Genomic DNA, 21224 nt, shown 5'->3' with positions numbered 1-21224 from the left:
TGTTAATTTGGAAAGTTCTTCCATCAAATGTGGGACTCATCTGCCTGTGATATTCTTCTCTTTGAGGCTGGGACTGACCTTTGAGTCACATCTGTCCACTTCATACTCAGGTGAAAAGGGTTTGTTTAAATCTATTGACAGCACTCACAGAACTTAACAGTTTAAGTTATAAACACCACTTTGCAATTTAAAAATCGGTAGCAAGTTTATGATATTTTTAAATGAAGCAGTACTTCTTTCTTCTGAGTTACAGGTCAAGTAAGGTTTTTAAGGGAACGTGATATAAAAACATTGTATAAAGCAGTTCCAGTCAGACAAAGAGAAACATGTGGACCCACATACAAATGGCACTGTCAAGTATTTTTAGAACCATTTGACTAAGAGGTTAAAGTTCAAAGACTTAAAAATTCAGATTTGTTTCTAGCTGAACAAGATATGTAGTGTTGACTTCCAGCTGCTTAAAACGCACTGAGGAGATTCCTCCAAAACAAATGGAAAATGGACCCTGAGCAGGCTGTATAAGGCAGACCAGCCAAGCTCCAGCCCTTTTGTGTCTACTCTGCTGTTCTCTACAATCTAATATATTCTACTTTCCAGCAGGATGGAATAAAACATAACTTGTTTGTATGTGCGTCTGTGTGGAAGCCTATGTGCATACATGTGTGGACTCAGTTATTTATAATAAATACATAATAGTTTGCTCTACACATTAGCATTCAGGCTCAGGCTGCCAAATCAGAATGTTTTGAGTGTATGTATTACTTGGAAAATGACTAAAAAAAGGCAGCTGGAGTCTTTGGCAACATGTGTGATTCTGCTAACAATCAGTATGTAGAAAGTTAAAATTGGAGTCAGAACTTGTTTTTGGCATATTATAAGAATAACTGACATTTGTCCTGGGAGCATACAACATCTAGCACACATTAGTGAAAGTCTACATTTGAGTACTGTAGCAAAACAGAAAAGAAAAGCTTTTAATAGCGGGGAGGGTGGAGGAAAATAACAGAAAGGCTACATAACTGCAAGACATAAACAGGAGAGTAAGCTGCAGGGCACAAGGAATAATACTTCTGCTTTCTCTTATGCTGTGTAGGCCATAGCTAAAGTACCAGTCTGATTTTGGGCACTGTATTTTGGGAAGGTTTCAATGTGAGAGGACTGGGGGCAATGTGATAACAGTCTTCAAAGATATAAAAAGACATTGTAAAGAGGAGCACTGTATTGTGTGTTTTCCCCATTTACTTTGCACAAGGCATGAAATAATAAACAAAGCTTAAAACTGGACCTTGAGAGGTAGAAACTCTGATAGTATACGTACTGCTAGAGTGGAAAAGATTGCCTGGTAAGATTGTGGGTTGTTTGTAATCAAAGTCTTTTAGGAAGAAATAAGGTAAGTGCCTGTCAGTATTGACAGAGATGAAACTGAACCCACTACTGGGAAGGAGGATGGGCTAAATTGCTTCTGGAGGTTTTTTCCAAATCTGCAGTTCCACGATTCATTGAGAAGAGTCCAAACATGCCAAGACATGAAGTTTCTTGTAAGTTGTGAAATTTGCTCTGTGTACAGTGTCTGAAAGGACAGATTCTGGTTCTGTCTGTATTCACTTTCTATTCATTTCATTTCAGCACAAGTTTTCAGACAGTTGAGGTAGGCATCTGTTTCTGATAATCATTCAAAGTCTTTCAAATGGTTCCTTTAGAGTACTAGAAACTATTTCACTATGAATTAACAACTTAGGCTTGGAAGTTGGATCAGATATTGACTTTAGGGTTTAATATCTTAATTATAGTGTTGTAGAGGTATTTTGTACTGATTGCTCTACTTTGTCGTTCACTTACAGTATGTGCACAAGTTGAGGGTCACCAGTAGTTTCATGCTATCAGTATGGCCTATATCTATTTCCCTTTTCTTTCCCTATTATTTTTCCTTTAATCCTTCTTCTAGGCTTTTCCCTCACCTCCAGCCTTAATAAACTTGATTTCAAAGTGAACAACAACAATAAAGAATGCAAGAATAGTACATGCTCTCCACAAGTATAAAATGTTAAAGTAAACAGTGATGATATAGAGCTGTTGGAATCTGGATACGTTAATTGTAAAACTGATATTGTCTTGACCTCAGACTTGCTTTTAAAGTTATGGAAAACTTCCAGTTCTGTGGGTTCCTAAAAGATAGGAAGAGCTCCAAATACTAAGTATGTGAAGTTTAACTTATCTTCCCACTCACAGAACACTACTTACATACAAGTAGGTATATAGAATATCAAATTAACACACTTATCTGTTTTGAAATCCAGATGTTTTTCATGTTTACAAAAAGAAGCAGGAACAAAAACTATTTTTATGACCAAACTATTTTTGTGCTTAGTAAATTATTGCATTTCCTTCATTTCAACCGAGATCAGCTAAAAGTCATCACTGAAGTAAGCAAAAACTGTACTATTAACCTTCAGTTATACTCCTGTCTGTTTTGGTTTTCATCTGTGATGTAGAAAATGCAACTGTATCAGCATCAGTAAGAGCTGGATTTCTGGTTCTCCAGATCTCTGGGGAACTAAAACTTTAATCTGAGCACACTGATTCATGTTATTTTGTGGTCTAAGGACTGGAATGTTTAAAAAAATAATAATATATATTTATATTATTATATATATTATATACTCATTTATATATACATTTTATATATATATAAAATGTAATGTCATCTGCAGTAGACTTCGTGTTAAAAAAGCATTAAGTCTAGTGCATTCATCCAGACTTTACTTATACATAGACTAAAGTAACTTGACAATTAGAACAAGGTTTAAGAAAGGGAATAATAATAGATCACATTCACTTTTCCTGTTGCTTTTTTAAAATCTGTTGCCACTGTTCAGCGTTACAAAAATGTGTATAGAGTCTCCACAGAAAGAAGCAAGTAGGTATAAATGAATATATCACAAGTGTCTGTGGGAATCTGCAAAAAATGTATGTTCATAAAATAGAATTACATTCAGCTGAAAATGAAAAGCCAAATTAGTTGCAAAATCCTGTCATTATAATGATTAAATCCAAGGCTTACTTAAGCTTATATTTCAAATGAAATATTTCTATATTTATTTAAATGCTGAGAACAGACGACTTTACAGCAAGTGCTTAGCATGATTAAAAAAAAAAAACAACACTGCTCTTGCAGCCTGTCATCTTTCAGCCAGCAGCTTTATCTTTCACTAAAATCTAAAATGCTTTTTTTCTGTCTTTGTGGATGTACAGTTATAGCAGCATATTTCACAGCAGCACTGCAGCTGCACTTTAAAGCATAAATTCAAACTCAAATTTTCAGAAGCTAAGCCAAATTTAACCTCATTTCCCTAAATGGATACCTACAACTGTAACTGAGATAAAGAAAATTAAACAAATCATTATGAGAAAAGTCTTGGTGTTTTTCTCAGCTAAAGAAACATGAGGCAGAGTGCATGAATTCATCAGGTCAGCTATCTGTACGATTTAGTCTGATTCTTCTCTTGCCCGTGAACTCCATATGCATTAATCAGCCCGCCAGAATGGGGTCCTTCCTTCAGGAATTATTGGAAGGGCATGTAGCACTCTGTATCAGAGTGTTACAAAGAAAAAAACAGCCTGGATAGTAGCCATTTCTGTTTGTAGACTGTGAGAGTCGTGGCTGAAGGGAAGTGCATGTTGTCAGCCCATCTCCTTGTAACATCTTGAAAGCTGCACGATAAGTAAACAAATTTGCCAAAAGGAATAACTTTTGTCAGTAGTTTCGGGGGAAATGCTAAAGTAGCATGAATGCAGGAATCAGCCTGTTTAGTGACTCTTCTGGAACAGAAATGTTGCATTTGTCAGTGTTCATCAAATCATTGCTTTGTCCAGCCTATCATTCAGCCTCTAAAACTGGCAAATACTTGGTAGATCTAAGAAAATATGGAGAAACCTTAGAGAACAATGAAAAAATATTTTATTATAGGTGGGTTTTGATTTATGGCCCAGCCAGTTAATATTTGCATTGACGGTTTGGTACTTGTGGCTGTTCTTATTATCCTTTACATTCCTTTGTTCAGTTCAGTTTGGTCTTGCAGATATCTCCTTCTAGTGATAGTTTCAATTTATCTATATATTGCATCTAAAATACATTTCATGAGTTTTAAACTTAGCCTTTAAATATGTGGTGCTTCTGTTTCATCTCTACTCTGTTCTTAAATTGTGAGTAGTAATTGAAAGTAGAAAATCTGTCTACCTACTTTTTGTAGTTCTGTTTAATCTATTTTCTGATCTTCATAAAGGAACACAGCTACAGGCTTTTCAGCCCTTCTCATTTGGAAATCTGCATGAATTGCTTTGTATTTGATCCCTTTTCTTACTATCCTGTATTTTTGTGAATAGGTGCTCGAAATGTAAATGGGATGTTTCAGAGAGAAGGAAAATCTGAAGTGTGTTTGCACATGAGCACTTTAGCAAAACAAATCAGCTGCACAGCATCTGAGCAGTATGCAAGGTGTGCTCATTGGCAGATGAGAACCTACTGTCCTGGGATCTCTCACCTGTTGGTCTAGGACCTGAGCACTGAGGCCAGATGCCTTCAAAAAGCATTGACATTGTGCTGGTGCCTGAGTCAGACTGGTAGTGAACCATCTGTATAAGTAATGAACAATATATTGTGGCAGCTTCCATCAGTCTGTGTAGCAATGTGTTTAAGGGTTAATTGCTGTATCCTCATCATCTTCTCAAGCTAGCCAGAAAGGACCTGTGCAGCCAGTCATAGGCAAGAACTAGGAACCATGTCAGCTCAGCCTTGTCTCATTGTTGAAAAATTGAGTGCTTTTATTGCATGGAAGACACGGAAAAGATTTGTTTTCTTAGCTATAAAAATTGAAACATAGAGTTCATACACACTGTGCTTCAGTAGGGAGATCAATTTTCCTCTGACACGTAATCGGATGTGTATGAGATTTCAAAGACAAACACTGTGAAGTATGCTGACTGAAGTGATTTTGTAAAAGGTCCTGTTTTATCTCTACAGTTGCTAGAACATGTATCACACTGTTACAATGGGTGTGGTTATACTAAAGATTTTGTAGCATGCTAATTGCATATTCCCAGAAGCTTCTGAGCACATACCCATGTGCTTTGCTTTCAAGCACCTTACTTTCTGAACCTTCAGTATACTTGTCGTGGGTCTTGATTAGACAAGTATAAGGTACGTGGAGCTGTCTTATTGGGTTAGCGAAGCTTACTATAAGGCAAAAGGCAAATGAATATGAAGCTGGCTGACTGCAGCAGAAACCGATATTGTTGACCCAATGAGCTACCAAGGCCTGAGCAGCAAGTACTGACCGAGTTACTGTTTCTAAATGTAACTGAATTGATGTAATGCGCAATGTATCAACATATACAATTTTAGATAGGACAGGCTCAGTTCAGCAGATCAAAAGACAAAAACAAGACAGTTTTTGTATGCACTGTAATATATCCACATTCTGATGGTTGCAACACTTCTTGCTCAACTGCCAGTTTCAAATTCATTTCTGTAGAAGGAAATTCCTACCACCTGACACAGAAAAGATGTAATATGTACAGTAAGGCTGAAAACATTTTCTTCTGACTGAACCCTTGGAGAAGACTACAGCCTGTGCAGAACTGATGATAGCTGCTTTTTTGCCTTACCTCCTACCAAGTGAAATATTAACAAAAAAGGTTGATACCTGTTTGGCACAGGCTGTGGCCAATAAGTAAAAACTCTTTAAGAGCAAAAGGGATTCTCTGCAGAGAATTTACAAGGTTTTGCTTTACCTTCTGGATAATTCTTCATCAGTACACTTGCATCTCAATGAGAAACTGATAATCTGGAACCTGGAAAAAGCAAACCAAATATACATATTCATTTTGAAATGACATGAAGATGGTCTTAAAAATATAATAAAATTATTTCAAAATTTTTCACAATAATTTGAGAAGTCTCATACCAGGTAAGAACTTGTATCAAAAAGTAAATCCCTTCAATTGCAGCAATGTACTTCCTACACTTAATTAGTAGGAGTGCAGTAGGCACTAACAGCTAACAAAAGATGTCATGCATCTTGCAGGCAGATTGAAATAACCACATGCCAGGACTTGTTACACTGTTATGAACATGTGTTATTTGTGTACAAGTTACAGCTTGTTATTTCCCAACTACTATCAAGCGTAGAATAGTTTTTTTTACTTCTCAGACAGGTCAGATATAGCTGAAGACTCCAGAGGAACTATAGAGAACCTCTAGATGTGTGTCCCTGAATTCAAATGTCCAAAGAAAATCAATATATGGTATACTTGAAAGAAAACTGATATTTTCCTCCTTTTTTTTTTTTTTCAGATTTATGGGGAAAAGGCTATTTTAACTACTTGTAGTGCTTGTATCTAAGGAGCACTTTAAATAAAGAAGAAAGCTTTTTAAAAAGTCATAAGTCTTGGAAAAAAAAATATCTACTTTGTAATTCTGTCTTGGAAAAATATTTTTCAATATCAAACAAATCTTGCTAAGAGCACAACATGGTGATGGTTAAATACTTGCCCCTTCATCAGAACAGCAGTAGGAAAGGTAGTTTTCATTTATTCTACTGCCTGGTGGGATTTTTTTTTATTTTTTTATTTTTTTGCAATCATATGGCAATTTCATTTTAGTCTATTGATATTTCTTAACTTGGGCCAGATTAGAAGTGAACTGCCTATATAACAAAGAATGCTGAAGCTAGAAGGGATAGGAGGAACACCAGAAAATAGGGAGTGAGGAGTAGGAACACAGAAACATAAAAAAGGGTTGTAGATCACATTGTGGAAGAGGGCAAGGGATCATCAAACAGTCTTCTACAAATCTACTATATTAACCAATTTCTTGGCAGGGGGTTAAGTAGTATTTCTAGTTCTATTTTGTTACTCAAAGAAACTTCCTATCTCATTAGCTTCCTTTAACTACAGTGTTAAAACATCGTAGCAAAGGTTTAGTTGTGTTTGTTTATAGAGAAACTGAGGAATGACTATAAGATATGCATATGACTAGTTTCTAAAAATGCAAGCAGCAGTACTTCTCTAAATATATGAAAAACTTTTATGGAAGCATCTAAACTGCTAGACTTTGTGTCTAGTGTTCTTTGGAAAGAAGGATGAACTGGCTTGGCTTTGCCAGTCTGTTAGACATATTTAAAAGAAAGTCAAGAAAAGGAAAGAGTCCGAATAGACGTCATGAAAACTAAGAAGATAAGAAAAGTTGAAGTTCTGAAAAGAACCCTTTCACCGAGTGTGCTAATAAAGACGGTCCATCTCTTCATTACCATGCTACTTATCCACCTCTGTTACACTGCACAAAAGGGAAAAAAGCAGTCTTTATAGTTGTACATGATTATATTTTCCTTTTGTGTTGAGTTCAAAGTCTTTTCTAAAAAAGCAAGAGTAGATTGCTCACAATGTAATGGGCCATTCCCAGGAAATGAAAAAATGGCCTTAACGTTTTATATTAATACAATAGGTTATGTATATAACAGGTTTTAAAAAGTTAATGCATATTAGCTTAGAACAGCCATATTTTAACACCGTGCGACTGAAAGTTCCAGTAGAGCAGATGAATGGAACTACAGAAGAAAAAAACTACTATGACAAAGGGATAAAGGTTTAACTAAAAGGACTCAAATCTGTATTTCAGGTGTCTCTTTACCTTCCATCAGGAAACGAGTTATTAGGAGTAATGAAATCAGAGATAGAAAATACAAAAACTTTTTAGATCCTTCTGTGCAAGGCGGCGACACTGGCCTTTACTTCTTCACTTTATAATGATTCCTTTGAGTTGTGGTTCTGAAAAAGCTGTGAAACATCTTCCTGTTATTTCTTTTTCATCTTTCCAAACACTGGCCAGGAATAACCCCATCCTATTCTCTCCTTGAGTTTTTGAAACACATATTGACTGTAATGACTTTAAATTATCTGGCTAATGTGCTAGATTTATAGAAGTGTTAGAGCTCCACTATGCTGCTACCAAGTGCTTCGGAGAAGGTGCAAAGCATTAGGCAGAATCTTACTTTTTTGCATGCCTGCTTCTACTTTAGACCACTCCAAATATTTAACTTCTGAAAATTATGGAAGCTAACTGGATTTTAGTACAATCTTGTGACATAGCTCTCTGCCAGATGCGTTGTAAGCTCTGTCATTATCGGATGTAATAGTTGATTGCTAATCTATATTTAAGCTGCCAGATGGTCACCCTCCTGATGCTCAACTTTTGGTTGCTAATCTTCCCTCATGAGGGCTTTTAAGTTTGAGACTCGAGCTTTTACTGAATTCTATTACAGTCTTCTTCTGTGAGAGAACCAGCTGTAACATATTTATGGTCGTTTGTACTGTACTGACAACTCTAAAAACATCATACGTTTTGAACCACTAGAGGTTTAAAGAATGGGTTATTGCATGCAGACACAAGTATTTTTTCAGAAAAGCTTATTGGTACATATATTTCCATAATCTACCTTGGTAAACATGATGGAAGGCCTTCAGAGTTTCTGATCTGTATTAAATATTTTTAGGAGGAAACAGTGTTTGACCTTCTGAATATCTGGTTATTGTTTCATTAATTTATGGTAGTTCTCAATGGTTGTAGTTTGCATCAGAACTACTTTGGATCCACACTAAATAGTACTTCATGGAAAGAAAACCCTTACCTTGTGCAGTAATTAGTTTTAAAATCTATGGTACTTGAAAATAGGATTTTGGTAATATTATCAGAGGTGAATTTCTTATGAGAAGTGAACGTTGTATCTAAAGTGAGCCTTACTACCAAACTCAAAATGACAAAAGACCTGACACTCCCCTACTTTTCTGGATGCTTTTATGAATCTAGTTTTTGTTTGCATAAATGGTGCACAGGGAAAGTATCGTTTTATTGGTATGAATGAAAGCATTTGTGTGCAAATGAGCACATTCACACGCAAATGAATATATTTGCAAATGAAGCACTTGCCCACCTGCCACATGAGCCTTGGCTTTTTGACTTCAGAGAGTGCACATAGTGAAAATGAGAATAAGAATATCAGGAATATTTCAAAAGCTGAGTGGTCAGTCACTATTAAGAGCAAGCAGGGAGAATAAAAGAAAGCAAAGTGAAAAAAATGAAGAAAAAAGGAGAAGTACAGAGAAGATTCTTACAACGGTTCATATAAGGCAAGTACAAAGACCACAACTGCAATAGCAGATTGGAAGCAAACACAGATGATGAAATACTATAAACAAAATCTAGGCTCTCGACAAATTCTTTTATTTGCCTTCCTATTTAGCACCTACATTAGTTGCTTGAAAGAACAGGATCTTCTCTGCAGTAATGGGGTCTACCATACAGACATCCTGTAGGTGAGACCTGAAGAGACTTTTATAATGCAGGAAAGTAACTTTTTTCCTTTCCCAAATTTTCATTCTTTTTCCCCTATACAAATAATACGCACATAGAAAGTGGAAGTTCTGTTGCTTTCTAGACTTCCTAGAGCTGCTAGTGGTCACTGCTACTCTGAACAGATAGCATGCTAATGTGTTTCCTGGGCCAATTAATCCATCTAGTAAAAAAAAGTTTCTAGAAGTAGCTCTCCTATGAGGAAAGTCTGAGGGAGCTGGGCCTGCTCAGTCAGTAGATGAGAAGGCTCCAGGAAGACCTTACAGTGGCCTTTCAATACTTAAAGGGGTTCTATAAGAAAGCTAGAGAGGAAGGTCAGGTAGCATAGTGATAAGACAAGGAGTAATATCTTTAAACTGAAAGAGAGTAATTTAGATTAGGAAGAAATTCTTCACAGTAAAGGGTGATGAAGCACTGGAAAAGGCTGCCTGGAGAATCTTTGGATATCCCATCCTTAGAGGCAGTCAGGGCACTGGGCACCTGGTCTAGTAGAAGCTGTCCCTGCCTATTGCAGTGGACTTGAAACTAAATCATCTTTAAGGTCCTTTACAATCCAAACCATTATATTATTCTACGAAAAAAGATCTGAGAACTGTGCATAGTGTAGTTGAGAACCTGCATTCTTAAATTCCTTCTTATCAGAAGAAGCAAGACGCAGCTCATTTTGTATATGCTGGCAAGAAAATAGAGTCTATCTTTCAGAAGTTTATCACAATGACTAACAACAACAATAACCAAAACCCACTGAACCTGCAAAGGCTCCTCAGGATCTGACTGCTGACATACACTTGCAGCAGGTGGACATCCAGTGAAGCATATATTATCCCCATGGCAACCTAAATAAGTAGCACTTCTAGTTACAGAGGCAGCCAGCCAAGAGATGGCTGCCAGGTAGCCAAAGTGTTGTATCTCACAGGAGCCTTCCTGCACCCAGCAGAATATTTGGGGGCCTTGCAGCCCCTAGAGTGTATTTTCTTCTTTTAATTTAAAATGTGTGGTTGCCCCTTACTTTCTGCCACCTGTTTGGCTCAAAAACTTCTTCAGAGCCCCTGTCTCTGTTCTAATTTCCAGCAAGCTGTCATGTTACCCTCACTGATGGAGCTACCTCCTCCCCTAGGCATTGAGATGACTCATGTGCATTCATGTATGCAGAGTGGCAGCTGGCCCTAAGGCCAGGCAAGGATGTGACCCATTTATCCATTGCTTAATTTTCTTGAAACTCAGAAATCTGCAAAAATGAAGTCAGTAGCTCATCTGGAGCTTCACTTCTAGCAGCAATTCTGCCAGTTTTGAGAACCCCGTGCCTGTTAGAATGCTTTCTGGAAAAGTACAGTCCACACAAAAACATATGGAAAAACTAGGAACTCCATTACAATTCTCAGCATTTTTAATTCAAGATGTTCTTTCTACATGAACCACAAGTGCAAATGCAGGGAGGCCCCTCAGAGAAAATTAGAAGTGTTTATTCTGAAATCACTGTCAGTTTGGCTACTAGGCAAAGTAATCATCCTCATCCACACATTCCTCCTCCTCTTTCTTCATTGTTCACCAGCTAGACAGACAACACAGCCTGTATGATATGCATCACTTAATAGTTCCCTTAATATTCTGTTACAAACCCTCATCAACATGATTTCACCTAAGGCAAAGCATAATCTCTGTAAACATTGCTTCAGGGATTTTGTGAAAGTTGTTACAAATCTCTGCAAGGTATTATTATCTGTCAGCATTGCAAAATAGAAACAATATAAAAACAAGGTAAGACAAACAAAAAGTTTTAGATGACAAATATATACCATGAATCTTCTAAGAAAAGTTTCCAGTGCATTTTTGTATGGGGTTTAAATGAGAGATTTATCCTCTAAGAACAAAGAACACCCTCTAGAAAAAAAGGTTTGTTTTTCACTTTGTAAGGTTCTCTGAATGACCCTTAATGGGATGAATGATGTCCTAGTGTCTGTCAAGAATTCCCTATCACTAAGGTTTCAAACAAAATTTAGAGAAAGCGTAAATCTGTACTTCAAAGACAAATTCATATAATTATATAGAATTTCAAAACCATAATGAAGCGAAAGGTGGCCCTTATCCTGACTGACCAGGAATTCCACATCAGCTACAAGCAATTGCTAGGCTCCTTTGCAGCATCAGTTTAAACAACTCTTGGGTACTAGGCAACAAGATAGATAATTTCAGTGTGAAGTATGTTCTTTAGAAGTCTTTCATCTGTTTTTTCTGAGAGTACCATCCTTGTGGTTGCTTTGTGCATCTACCACAGGAGTCTGCAACAGCTGTGCTACCAGTTGTAGATTTAAGCAGCTGAGCCAGATTCTAAAATGTGGCAATCAAAACAGTCCCTTCGTTGCAAGCTTGGCTGCTGCCTAAGAATGGATCTTTCCAATAATTACATGTAAGAAACCATGTACGGCTATATTTGTATAGTGACAACGGTTTTTGTAATGTAAGTAAAGGGAGATCAGTAAGACATGATTACTGTAGCCTAGGCAATAAAACTCAGGACCATTCACTTTCTGTAAGGGCTGTGCACTCCAAAAAATAAGATTATAAGCATGAAAAGGACATTGACCAAAAAAACCCAGAATTATATGACTATGATTACTACTGATTATATGTTCATGATATTTATTGGAATCATAGAAAGCAACTGTATGGTAACTGTTGAATCACAGCCTGAACCACTGATGATCACCTGAGGCAAGCACTGAGTCAGCCCTGGGAGCACAGGTGAAGACAATTCAGCTGCATGACTGAACAGGGTGGAGCCTGGCTGCACCTCTCCTAGACCCCCCATTTAAGGGCTGACTGCCACTGGAGAAAAAGAATTTCTCTCTTCGAGGTTTTCTGCTGTGAGCCCAGTGTGTGGGTCAGTATTTCATTTTTGATTGTCATTTAACACTGTGATAATCTTTCTAACTACATGTCTGTAAAATACCATCCTAATCATGTTACTCTTCTAACTATACATTTTGCACAGCAACCAGTGTTGTGTAGAAATAAGATGCAGTAGTACAGAAGTAATCAAGAAGCTCTTTAATGAATGCTACAGGGAAAAAAAAATAGTTTTAGTGTTGATTTTTATATTCTAATTATGTCTATGTTCATTCTTTAAATATATGCTGCACTGAATGAGTGAAGTGAGATTTATTAAAGGGTACAAGGGTCATTCCTCTTTCTGTTACTTGTTGGAGTTTATCCAAAAACATAGCAACCAGTAGATATTTTGCTGAAAATCTCATGCAGTCCTACGTATGATGACTCCAGTCCTTCATCTATATGTTCCTCTGGAAGAATGAATTTCTATTAGTTAGATTTACACTACATAAGAAGACCTTTCAGGGTGTCAAGGAAGGGAGGATTGCTGACATGACTCTGAGTCTCAGCAGCTTGTTTTTAATAATAAACATACACTAAAATTGAAGAGGGTTACATTGGAAGCGCACTAGTAGCTTCCTATTATAGTAACAAGGCGTTTCCAACATTTCAGAAGAAACATTTCCAAACAACACTTGGTTGAGATCTGGGATGTTTTTCACTGGGAAAAAAATCAGTACATTCTTGAATTTTAGCACATTATCTTGAAATCATTTCAGTTTGGCAACACTCGGAGGTAAACATGTCTCTGCTTTGGTAGCCAAGTCCAGCCTAGAGGTGGGCTGCAGTGCAGGAAAGAGGTCAGACAGTGCAGGCCATTTCTTGGCATCATTTGAAAACATTTCTCCCTGAAGTCGTCACAGTTCAAAGGCTTTCTTTGTGACCAAAACAAACAAAATCTTTTTGTACTTTCTGAGTAGAGGTTATGTTAGACCATAATTTGAGTGATAGGGGAAATCCATGAGATGTATTTATCTCCTCCACTTCTAGCTCCGAATGGGAAATGAAAGCAAAGAAACCATGGGAGGTGACTGAATGTTTCTCATTTCCCTCAAAGTAACTACTGCAAATTTCCACTCACTACCACTAGAAATATTTTCAAATAAGTTTTCCTCCTTTACACTCACTGTTAATTTGACCATCACCTTAAGCATTTTATTTTTCTTCCCCCCCCCCAGCAGTGAAATAGGTTTCCATATTTACACAGCATGCCTCACTACCATATGCAGTACAGCTTGTGAGATAGATCTAGATGACTTTACCGTGTCAGTATTTATAACAATCTAGTTATAAACATCTCCAAACTGTAAAATCTCTACAGTGCTTAGAAGCTTTGCCTGCTTGCTGGCCTTCTGCCTCCTGTTCTGAGCAGCACTGAGAGCTGCACATCTCATCATTAAGGCCAGTGCTTATACTGGCGTGCTCTGAGCAGCTCCTTCTCAAATCCCAGCTATGAGATTTCATTAAAGCATGCAGTTATCACCATAATCCCACATTAGACCTGAGGAACTTCTCTCTGACAGTGGTGTGCATTTTCTGTTCAAAGCCTGCAGCTGGGAGATTACCAAATCCCCCAGCTGTGAGAAATCCTCCCAGCCCAAAGTCAAACCAGTGAAAAAACAATCAACTCCTCCACCCTCCATTTTATGTTGGCGTCAGACAATTTACCCCATGTTCTCAGACTGGCAAAATGAATTCCCCTCACACCCTAAGCCCATCACCACAAGATTTTTGCATTCCTCAGGTGCTGAGTAAAAGACACTAGCGGGAAACTACTGGGCTGGGGGGAGAGGGAGGAAGGCTCTTCACCCCATTCCAGTGTTCCCAATTTTTTTTTTTTTTAAATGTCTCACTGTCCAGCCAGTTAATAGTGCTTTGCAGGGTCAGCACTTCTTGACAGAATTTTTCACCCTCTGTAAGATATCAATTCATATAAAAATCACACTTGGACACATGAGGAAGTTAAAGGAGTAGTCACACAAACAAATGGTAATATTCTTGCACAGAAACAACACCAAGTACTGCAACCACATGCAACCTTGTTGCTGCCATGTCTCATTCTGCCAAAAAACCAAAACGAGCACATTTGCAAATGTGCTTGCACAAAATAGATCTGAATCATGAGTTTATCTCTAAAAAAAGAGGCTGTAAGAGATCAAATAACCATCAGCAGCATGAGAAAGGTCCAGAGACACTTCAGGAGGTCCAGTATCTCTTATGGCATATACCACTCCACAGTAGTGTAAGCAGAGGGCTTGGAGAGAATGTCAGTTCTCCACACAAGGGAATAAAGCTAGTGTCTACAGAACATAAAAAATAAAGTTTCAAGGCTGTTGAGAGCCAAGAGTAACAAAGCAACGCCTCTCTTATTTCAAATTCCACGAGGCAATGGCATTAATGTTAATGAGCCAAGAAAACCCTTGCCACTCATTTTTAAATGTTCATTTATGTTCTGCATCCTGCATTTGATCATTCAGGATGCTGAAGGTTCAAAGGTTGCAAAGGAGTGTGGGGGACTGGAGCTACTAGCAAAGAAATAACATTGCGCTTCAATCACAGACCATCCTTACATGTAAGCTACAAATTAAACATCTACATCTATATTACAACCTTCCTTGAGAAATACTTTGTATTTTACAGAATGATAGTTTCAATTCTAAATAGACTTTATCACTGCCTAAAGGTGTTCTACTTGTCTTGGTATACGCATAGTGGTACTTTGATGGACTGTGATCTGCAGAGCTAATAAAAAATACAGATATATAGCTTTAAAATGCCTTAACACTGAGTCATAAATACAACTTCAATTGGACTTACTAACGTGATTTCCTTTTTTCTTTCTGTGATTTAATGCACTATGTCTATTTTATGCTAAATTTATTTCTCTCACATGAGGCTCATAAACCAGAAAGCATATGGAAGAATAACGAAAAACCACATCATCAGGAATAAATGAAAAAGACCTGTCTTTCTCAAAGATTTAGATGCTTCTGTTGGAGATTGGTGACTTCATAGCAGCTACTGTTCTCCACAATCTCTTCATTAATCTGGTCTCTTAATTTGTTTTTCAGTCTTAAAGCATGAGCTCCACATAGTCATACACCCAGAGCATTGTTCATGGATGAATTGGTGAAATTTATAAAATACTTTCTACATTTTACACTTAGCTTCTTTGTAAGGGTGGCTAATATAAAGACGCTAACAACAATGATGGTAGATATTCAAAAGTTATTAACAAAGGAAAACTCACCAATGTCAATACCTTGACTGGAAAGCTGAGGCAGCCTCCACTGGGGAGCAGTCTCCAAGAGATTCTGCCTCAGTGGTGGTCAGCCCTTAAATGAGGTCTTAGAGGAGGTGGAGTTGAGCTCTACCCCTTCTGAGAGCACAGCTGAATTACTCTCACCTGCGCTCCCACAGCTGACCCAACACTTACCTCAGCTGATTAATCAGAGGTTCAAGCTGTGATTTCCCATACACTTCTTAAAAGATGTTTCTGAAAGCTTGAATTGGTAAGATCGAGGCTAGATGCAGCTGATGCAGCTGCAGCGTGGAAGAAACGGGGCAGGCTGCTTTCCCATCCCATAAGCTGGGAGCACTGTCATGCAGTGTGGTGAAGAGACGCACCATGTCCCTTTGGACTCCCACTAGCTCTATGCCAAATGTTTGCTGTCAAATTATTTTTGAGGATTGTAACAAGAATGTTGGTTCCTCAATACATTTTTTGAAATTGAAAAGATTTGCATCTTCATGAAATGTTACTGTTTTATGAGGAAGGAGTTAAACAAATCAGACATTATGCTTTTGCCTATCTAAAAATCTGACAAAGACTGGACTTGAGCATTGGGCATGTGAAATTTGATGAAAATTCTCAGTGGGTATGCAGGTGTGACAGCAATGTTGCTGACAAAAATCAGGGTCTAGTTTCTGATGACAAACCCCATGGGTTTGATCTTATTGTTACATTATGTTAACTGACCTGTGTCTTTTCAGCTGTGTTTGGCCTGTGTTAGTGAGCCACATTACTTTGTTTTGATGATGTTAATGACAATAACAAGAATTCTAGAAAGGCAAATAGCAGCTAGCACAGTCATCCTGAGTTTGTTTAGTGTCTGTGTCTAGAAATATTTGCTACAATTACTCACGTAGCTAAGGCAGCTGTATGCATCTTATCTTGCTGGTTTGGGAATTGTGTGCTATTTTGGATGAGCCAGAGAGGCCTTTTGAATAAATGCCTTTAGTATCTTACTCGGTAGATAGTGACGGTGACTAAACGATTAAATGCAGGAGATGGCAAAAATAGCAAGTCAGTACTTATCAAATTTCTAGATTGTCATAGAATAATGATGACACACAACTTTTGCAAGAGGAAATCATCCGGCTTTGCCACTCAGTTTTGAAGCCAAACTCCAAATTTGCTTGTTTGATTGGCTTGGCATTCTTCCCTCAAAGCATCAGAAAAAGCTCCCATAAGCTTTCATTGGCCTAAATCAGAAACATCTGTCAAGAGCATGAATCACTCATTGATTGAGATCAACAGTCAGAAAAACTTGCACAATGGCAGATTTTTTCTCCTCACATGGGTGGCAAATCAGTCATGTGCCAATATTACTCCACAAGTCAACATGCACACATATGTCACTGAATTGCTAACTTGGTCCAAGCCTGAATCTTTTTTCAAGTTCCCATAGTAAGCTTGTTTAAAAAGTAAAATTAAACATCCTACAAATTTCTGTCATCCTTCAAACTGGTGTTTTGTTCTTCTTACCAGCACACAAACATAACAGAAATTCCAGAAAGTTAAGGGGAAAAAAAGTCCCATAGTCCTTCAGGAGTAGCTGAAATCCAACGGAAACAAAATTAACAGTAATTTCTTTTCCATCCATACTCTTCTGTTCTAGCTTCAGAGATCTGATTTAGAGCATTCTGTGCACCCACTTCTAGCTGACGCATGCTATGTGAATACCAGGATCCACATCATAGCTGATTTTGAGGAAAAATCAAGGCCCCCACCCTACAGGTAAGAGCTATACCCCACAGAAAATAAGCACAGAAGACTAATCAACATGAGACTGTGAGTGTCCATGCTAGGGTATGTTTGGCCAGCCATGCTAATTGCATCCAAACCCCAATGTCCACACTCCTGCTGGCACTGCTCCATCTCCCATTTATTATATGTCTGCCTCTTTCCATCTAATAGATTCTGGCAGATTCTGCAGTCCCACTATTTCAAATCCTGACCTCCCTTTGCCAAACTGTAGAGGCAGTTTGGGGAAAAGGAAAAACAAAACAAAGCAGCCATCATCTTCAGCTGAAACTCACTCGCCTGCGTGGCTGCCTTCCAACCAGTCTACCAATGCCTGGTTGCTCACAGAGCTACTGCAGGAGTTGGAAACTTGAGGGGAAAGAGAAAAAAAATACACAAAAGGCAGAGAAATTAATGCTTTAGTGGCTTCAAAAGCAACAACCATCTGTTTTCCTTACTCACTGGCAGCCGCAGGAGCTCCCTGCAGTTGGAATGGAGATTTGGCAGGATTCTCTAACCCTGTTGAGCTTTTACTATACTTACCAGCAATCCCTGTTACTTCTCTGCACACCATCAGACCAATTATACTTTGACTTTTTCCTGCTGCAGCAGTATCATTTCCTACACAGACTTATACCCATGACCATGCTAAAAAATATCTAGTCAAAAACAGCAAAGATCAACTACTGATTAAGCAGTATTTTTAATAAAATAAATAAAATAAATAATAAATTAGTAAATTTTTAATATGACATTGCAGCCATGCTGAATCCTAACCGCAGGCAATTATTATATTTTTTAATATAAATGAGAAAAAGTTTCCACCTTTGGAAAGGAACACATCTTAGTTCTTTGACAGCATGATCTGACCTATGTCACCCAAGATATCATGAAAAATTATGTTGTATTGTCCCACTGTGAGTACCATTTGGAATTTTTATTTGCATGATGCTTTTTTTCCTGTCAGAAGATTTCCAAGAAAACAGAGCATGAAACCTGCCACAGAAATGCAGTAAAGAGGATTCAGGGGATTTATTATCAAGTAGATTTGAACTGATTTCAATGTATTTCTGCGCCATAAAAAACAACATAGAAATTTGCTCTGTGTTTAAGCTTATTATTAATATTTCTCATCATGGTTTGCTATGGGTCAAATTTTAAGGAAACCAGCAAATGTTAGGAAAATGTAGTAGAAAAAGAAAGTAATAATATAGATCACTCACTGTAAAAATAATTATAATTATAAAAAAGCTGCCCACAACCACAATCTTCCCTTAGAGTAGCAGCTTTTCGGTATATTCTTCAAGGCTGTTTCTGTTCTCAGTTATCAAAGTTCAAATATAACTTACAATTACTTCCTAGAGACTTAGCTATCCGGATTTCACAAAGCATTATGCTTTGGGGGAAAACAGAATGCTGCATACAGTTATCTGTTGTGCAACAGAAAGAGCAGCTGGTGTAGCTTACATAAAGTGGCAAATAGCCCGATGCAATAAAATGTAAGCATGTTCATAGCAAGAATAACTATTGGCATAGAACAGATGCCAGAATGTGTTTCCATTCAGATCACACACAAAAAAAAACATGATAGAAGATAAACAGTTCATCCTGAAAACAAAACAACAGGATGCATTTCCATGAATTTGGAGGTGATGGAATCTCTTTGAAATTTAGATTCTCATTTTTGTTTATTGCACATATATTTAGTGCTCCCATTTACAAGTTCTGGGTTATGTCCTATATCTAAGCAAACTGAAGTCCAATTAGTTAATTTATCCATCAGTCACCTCCACTGTGTTGTTTTTTGGGGTGTGTCTGTGTGTATTTTTACACCAACATCAAAGAGGAACTAGTTAGGCAGGAACAGCCTTTATCTGGAAGGGAAAAGAAAAAAAAAAAAGATTGATTATTCAGATACTCAATCAGAATCATTTAGGCTTGAAAGACATTTCAGCTCTGCAAGTGGATAGGATTTGGGATGTAATGCCTACCTCCTCCCATCTCCCTCTGCTTAACTTCCTAGTCAAGAAGATGTTAGTCTTAACAAATCTGCAGAAGCCTATGAGTGGACAGAAACCTACCACAAAAAGCAGCAAATCAATCTACTCTGTGGTCAACTATGAAAAGTGCTGAAGTTTAGCTGTTCCAAAGCCAAAAACTCATATGTCCAAAGAGCTTTAAAGCACCATGTTCTCCTCTACACCATTCCTAGAAGTTTGTCTCCTCTATTAGATTCACTTGTATGCAAAGACAAGAATCTTTAAGTGGAATTGTTATTTTCTGATGAAGGATTCAGTGTGCTTTTACAAGGGTTCTGGAAGTTCCATTATTTCAGGGAAAACACAAGCTGTCTCCTCCTGACAAGGGATATTGCAACAAGGAAAATGCTTCTGTATATCAACTTCTATCAGTATAGTGCTGGTCTACTGGAATGAAAGACAGACAAAGGGTCCTTAGTGATTCTATAGCTATACCTTTTTAGAAGTATACTTATTAAGATAAAATTAAAAAAAATAAAAAACAAACAAACAAACAAACAAAAAAAACAAAATATAAAAACCACACCACTGATGTATTAATGAAACAATATGTTCAGGAGGATATTGTTTTGTTTCAAGCTGACAAGGAGAGGGAATATTACAGTAGAAAAGTTCAGAGTGACACTGGGCTCAAGTGTGTGTTCCAAAAAGGAGCCTCAGTGCTGTTGGATTTTAGCTTATTGCCTCCAGAAAAGGCAAATTAGAAAAGCAATAAGAACACAAATCTCAATGCCTTTCCTCAAGCCAAGAAAACTTTTACAGGAAGTTGGGTCTGCTGGCTGTGCCAGAGGCCTGAGATATCCCCACTTGCTTGTTTGATTTGATTTCCTTTTTCTTCTGAGGAGGATCTGGAACTACCGCAGGACTCCCTGGAGAGGAACTCATTTGTTTGTTTGTAGGACTTCATTTGAAGACTGTTTGGTTTTAAGTTCCAGATTACATCCAAGAATGGATTTGATTGGATAAGGAACGCTTCAATTTGTGGTAGTGCTGTACAGCTATACTTGAGCTGTACTGAGGGGAAGAAAGGGTGCTAAAAGAAAGAAACGTACTCTGTAGATAAACGAACGAAACGTTGTTTGTTTGTTTGTTTTCATTATCCACAGTTGTGACTTTCAGCACATGAGCCTCCTCCATTTGTACATAGGAACACCTGTAAAGCACATCAGAGTTTATCACAGCCCAAGGACAGAAAATTATATTTAGTATATGGACCTTCATGTGAACAAAAAAATAAATCAGGGAAACACCAAGTTTTGCTTGAACATAAAGGTTTGGATTGTAGTTCAGAGGCCTAGCTTTTCTCACTTGTTGGGAGGAATGAGTCGTTCTGCTGTTTTTTTGGCATTCTAACACAAATGCCTCCTGAGGCCTAAAAAGCATTTCCTGTAGTAACAAGTATCTGATGGGTTGGTTCAATGGATGTAGCTTGAACTTGGCACATGCTAGCAGATCCAGCACATGCTTTGAAGGAATGGGACTTGGGACCGTATACCTATCACTCTCCACGGGCTGCCTTTACTGTTGTGGACCCAATATAAATCTGAGCCTACTTATGAAGAACCTAACTTGTAGAAGAAATCCCACTCCCCAGGAAAATAGAACTGAAGGGAATATTCCTTGAGCTCTTTCTATCTTGAAATACTCAGATTAATGATAAAGCTATCAACTGCTGTGATAGTTTGCATAATATAAACACCTGCCTGCTGCAACAGCACAAGCAAAGCCATAGGCATTTGGCTACTGTACAGCTGGAAACTATCTTTCGACACTGCAGAACCAGGCCAGTTACAAACAAGTAAACTATAGCTGAAAGATAGGATAATCCTGTTTTGGTCTGACAGCCATCCAATCCTCTGGATGC

At 37.8% G+C, this 21224-nt stretch overlaps 1 long non-coding RNA gene across 1 annotated transcript in view; it reads right to left on the bottom strand.

The window, feature by feature from the left end:
- LOC107316712 (uncharacterized) overlaps positions 1-21224 on the bottom strand; it is a 43035-nt gene that overhangs the window by 1163 nt on the left and 20648 nt on the right. Inside the window, exon 3 of the long non-coding RNA XR_014947972.1 lies at positions 5791-5850. This is a non-coding gene — a long non-coding RNA (uncharacterized LOC107316712). The remainder of the gene's footprint in view (positions 1-5790; positions 5851-21224) is intronic.

This window comes from Coturnix japonica, chromosome 7, assembly GCF_054131305.1.
Source record: "Coturnix japonica strain WE chromosome 7, WE-NBRP24, whole genome shotgun sequence".
Classification (NCBI taxonomy): domain Eukaryota; kingdom Metazoa; phylum Chordata; class Aves; order Galliformes; family Phasianidae; genus Coturnix; species Coturnix japonica.
The sequence above is the reverse complement of the archived record's forward strand: the minus strand, read 5'-3'. Positions and strand labels throughout refer to the sequence as shown.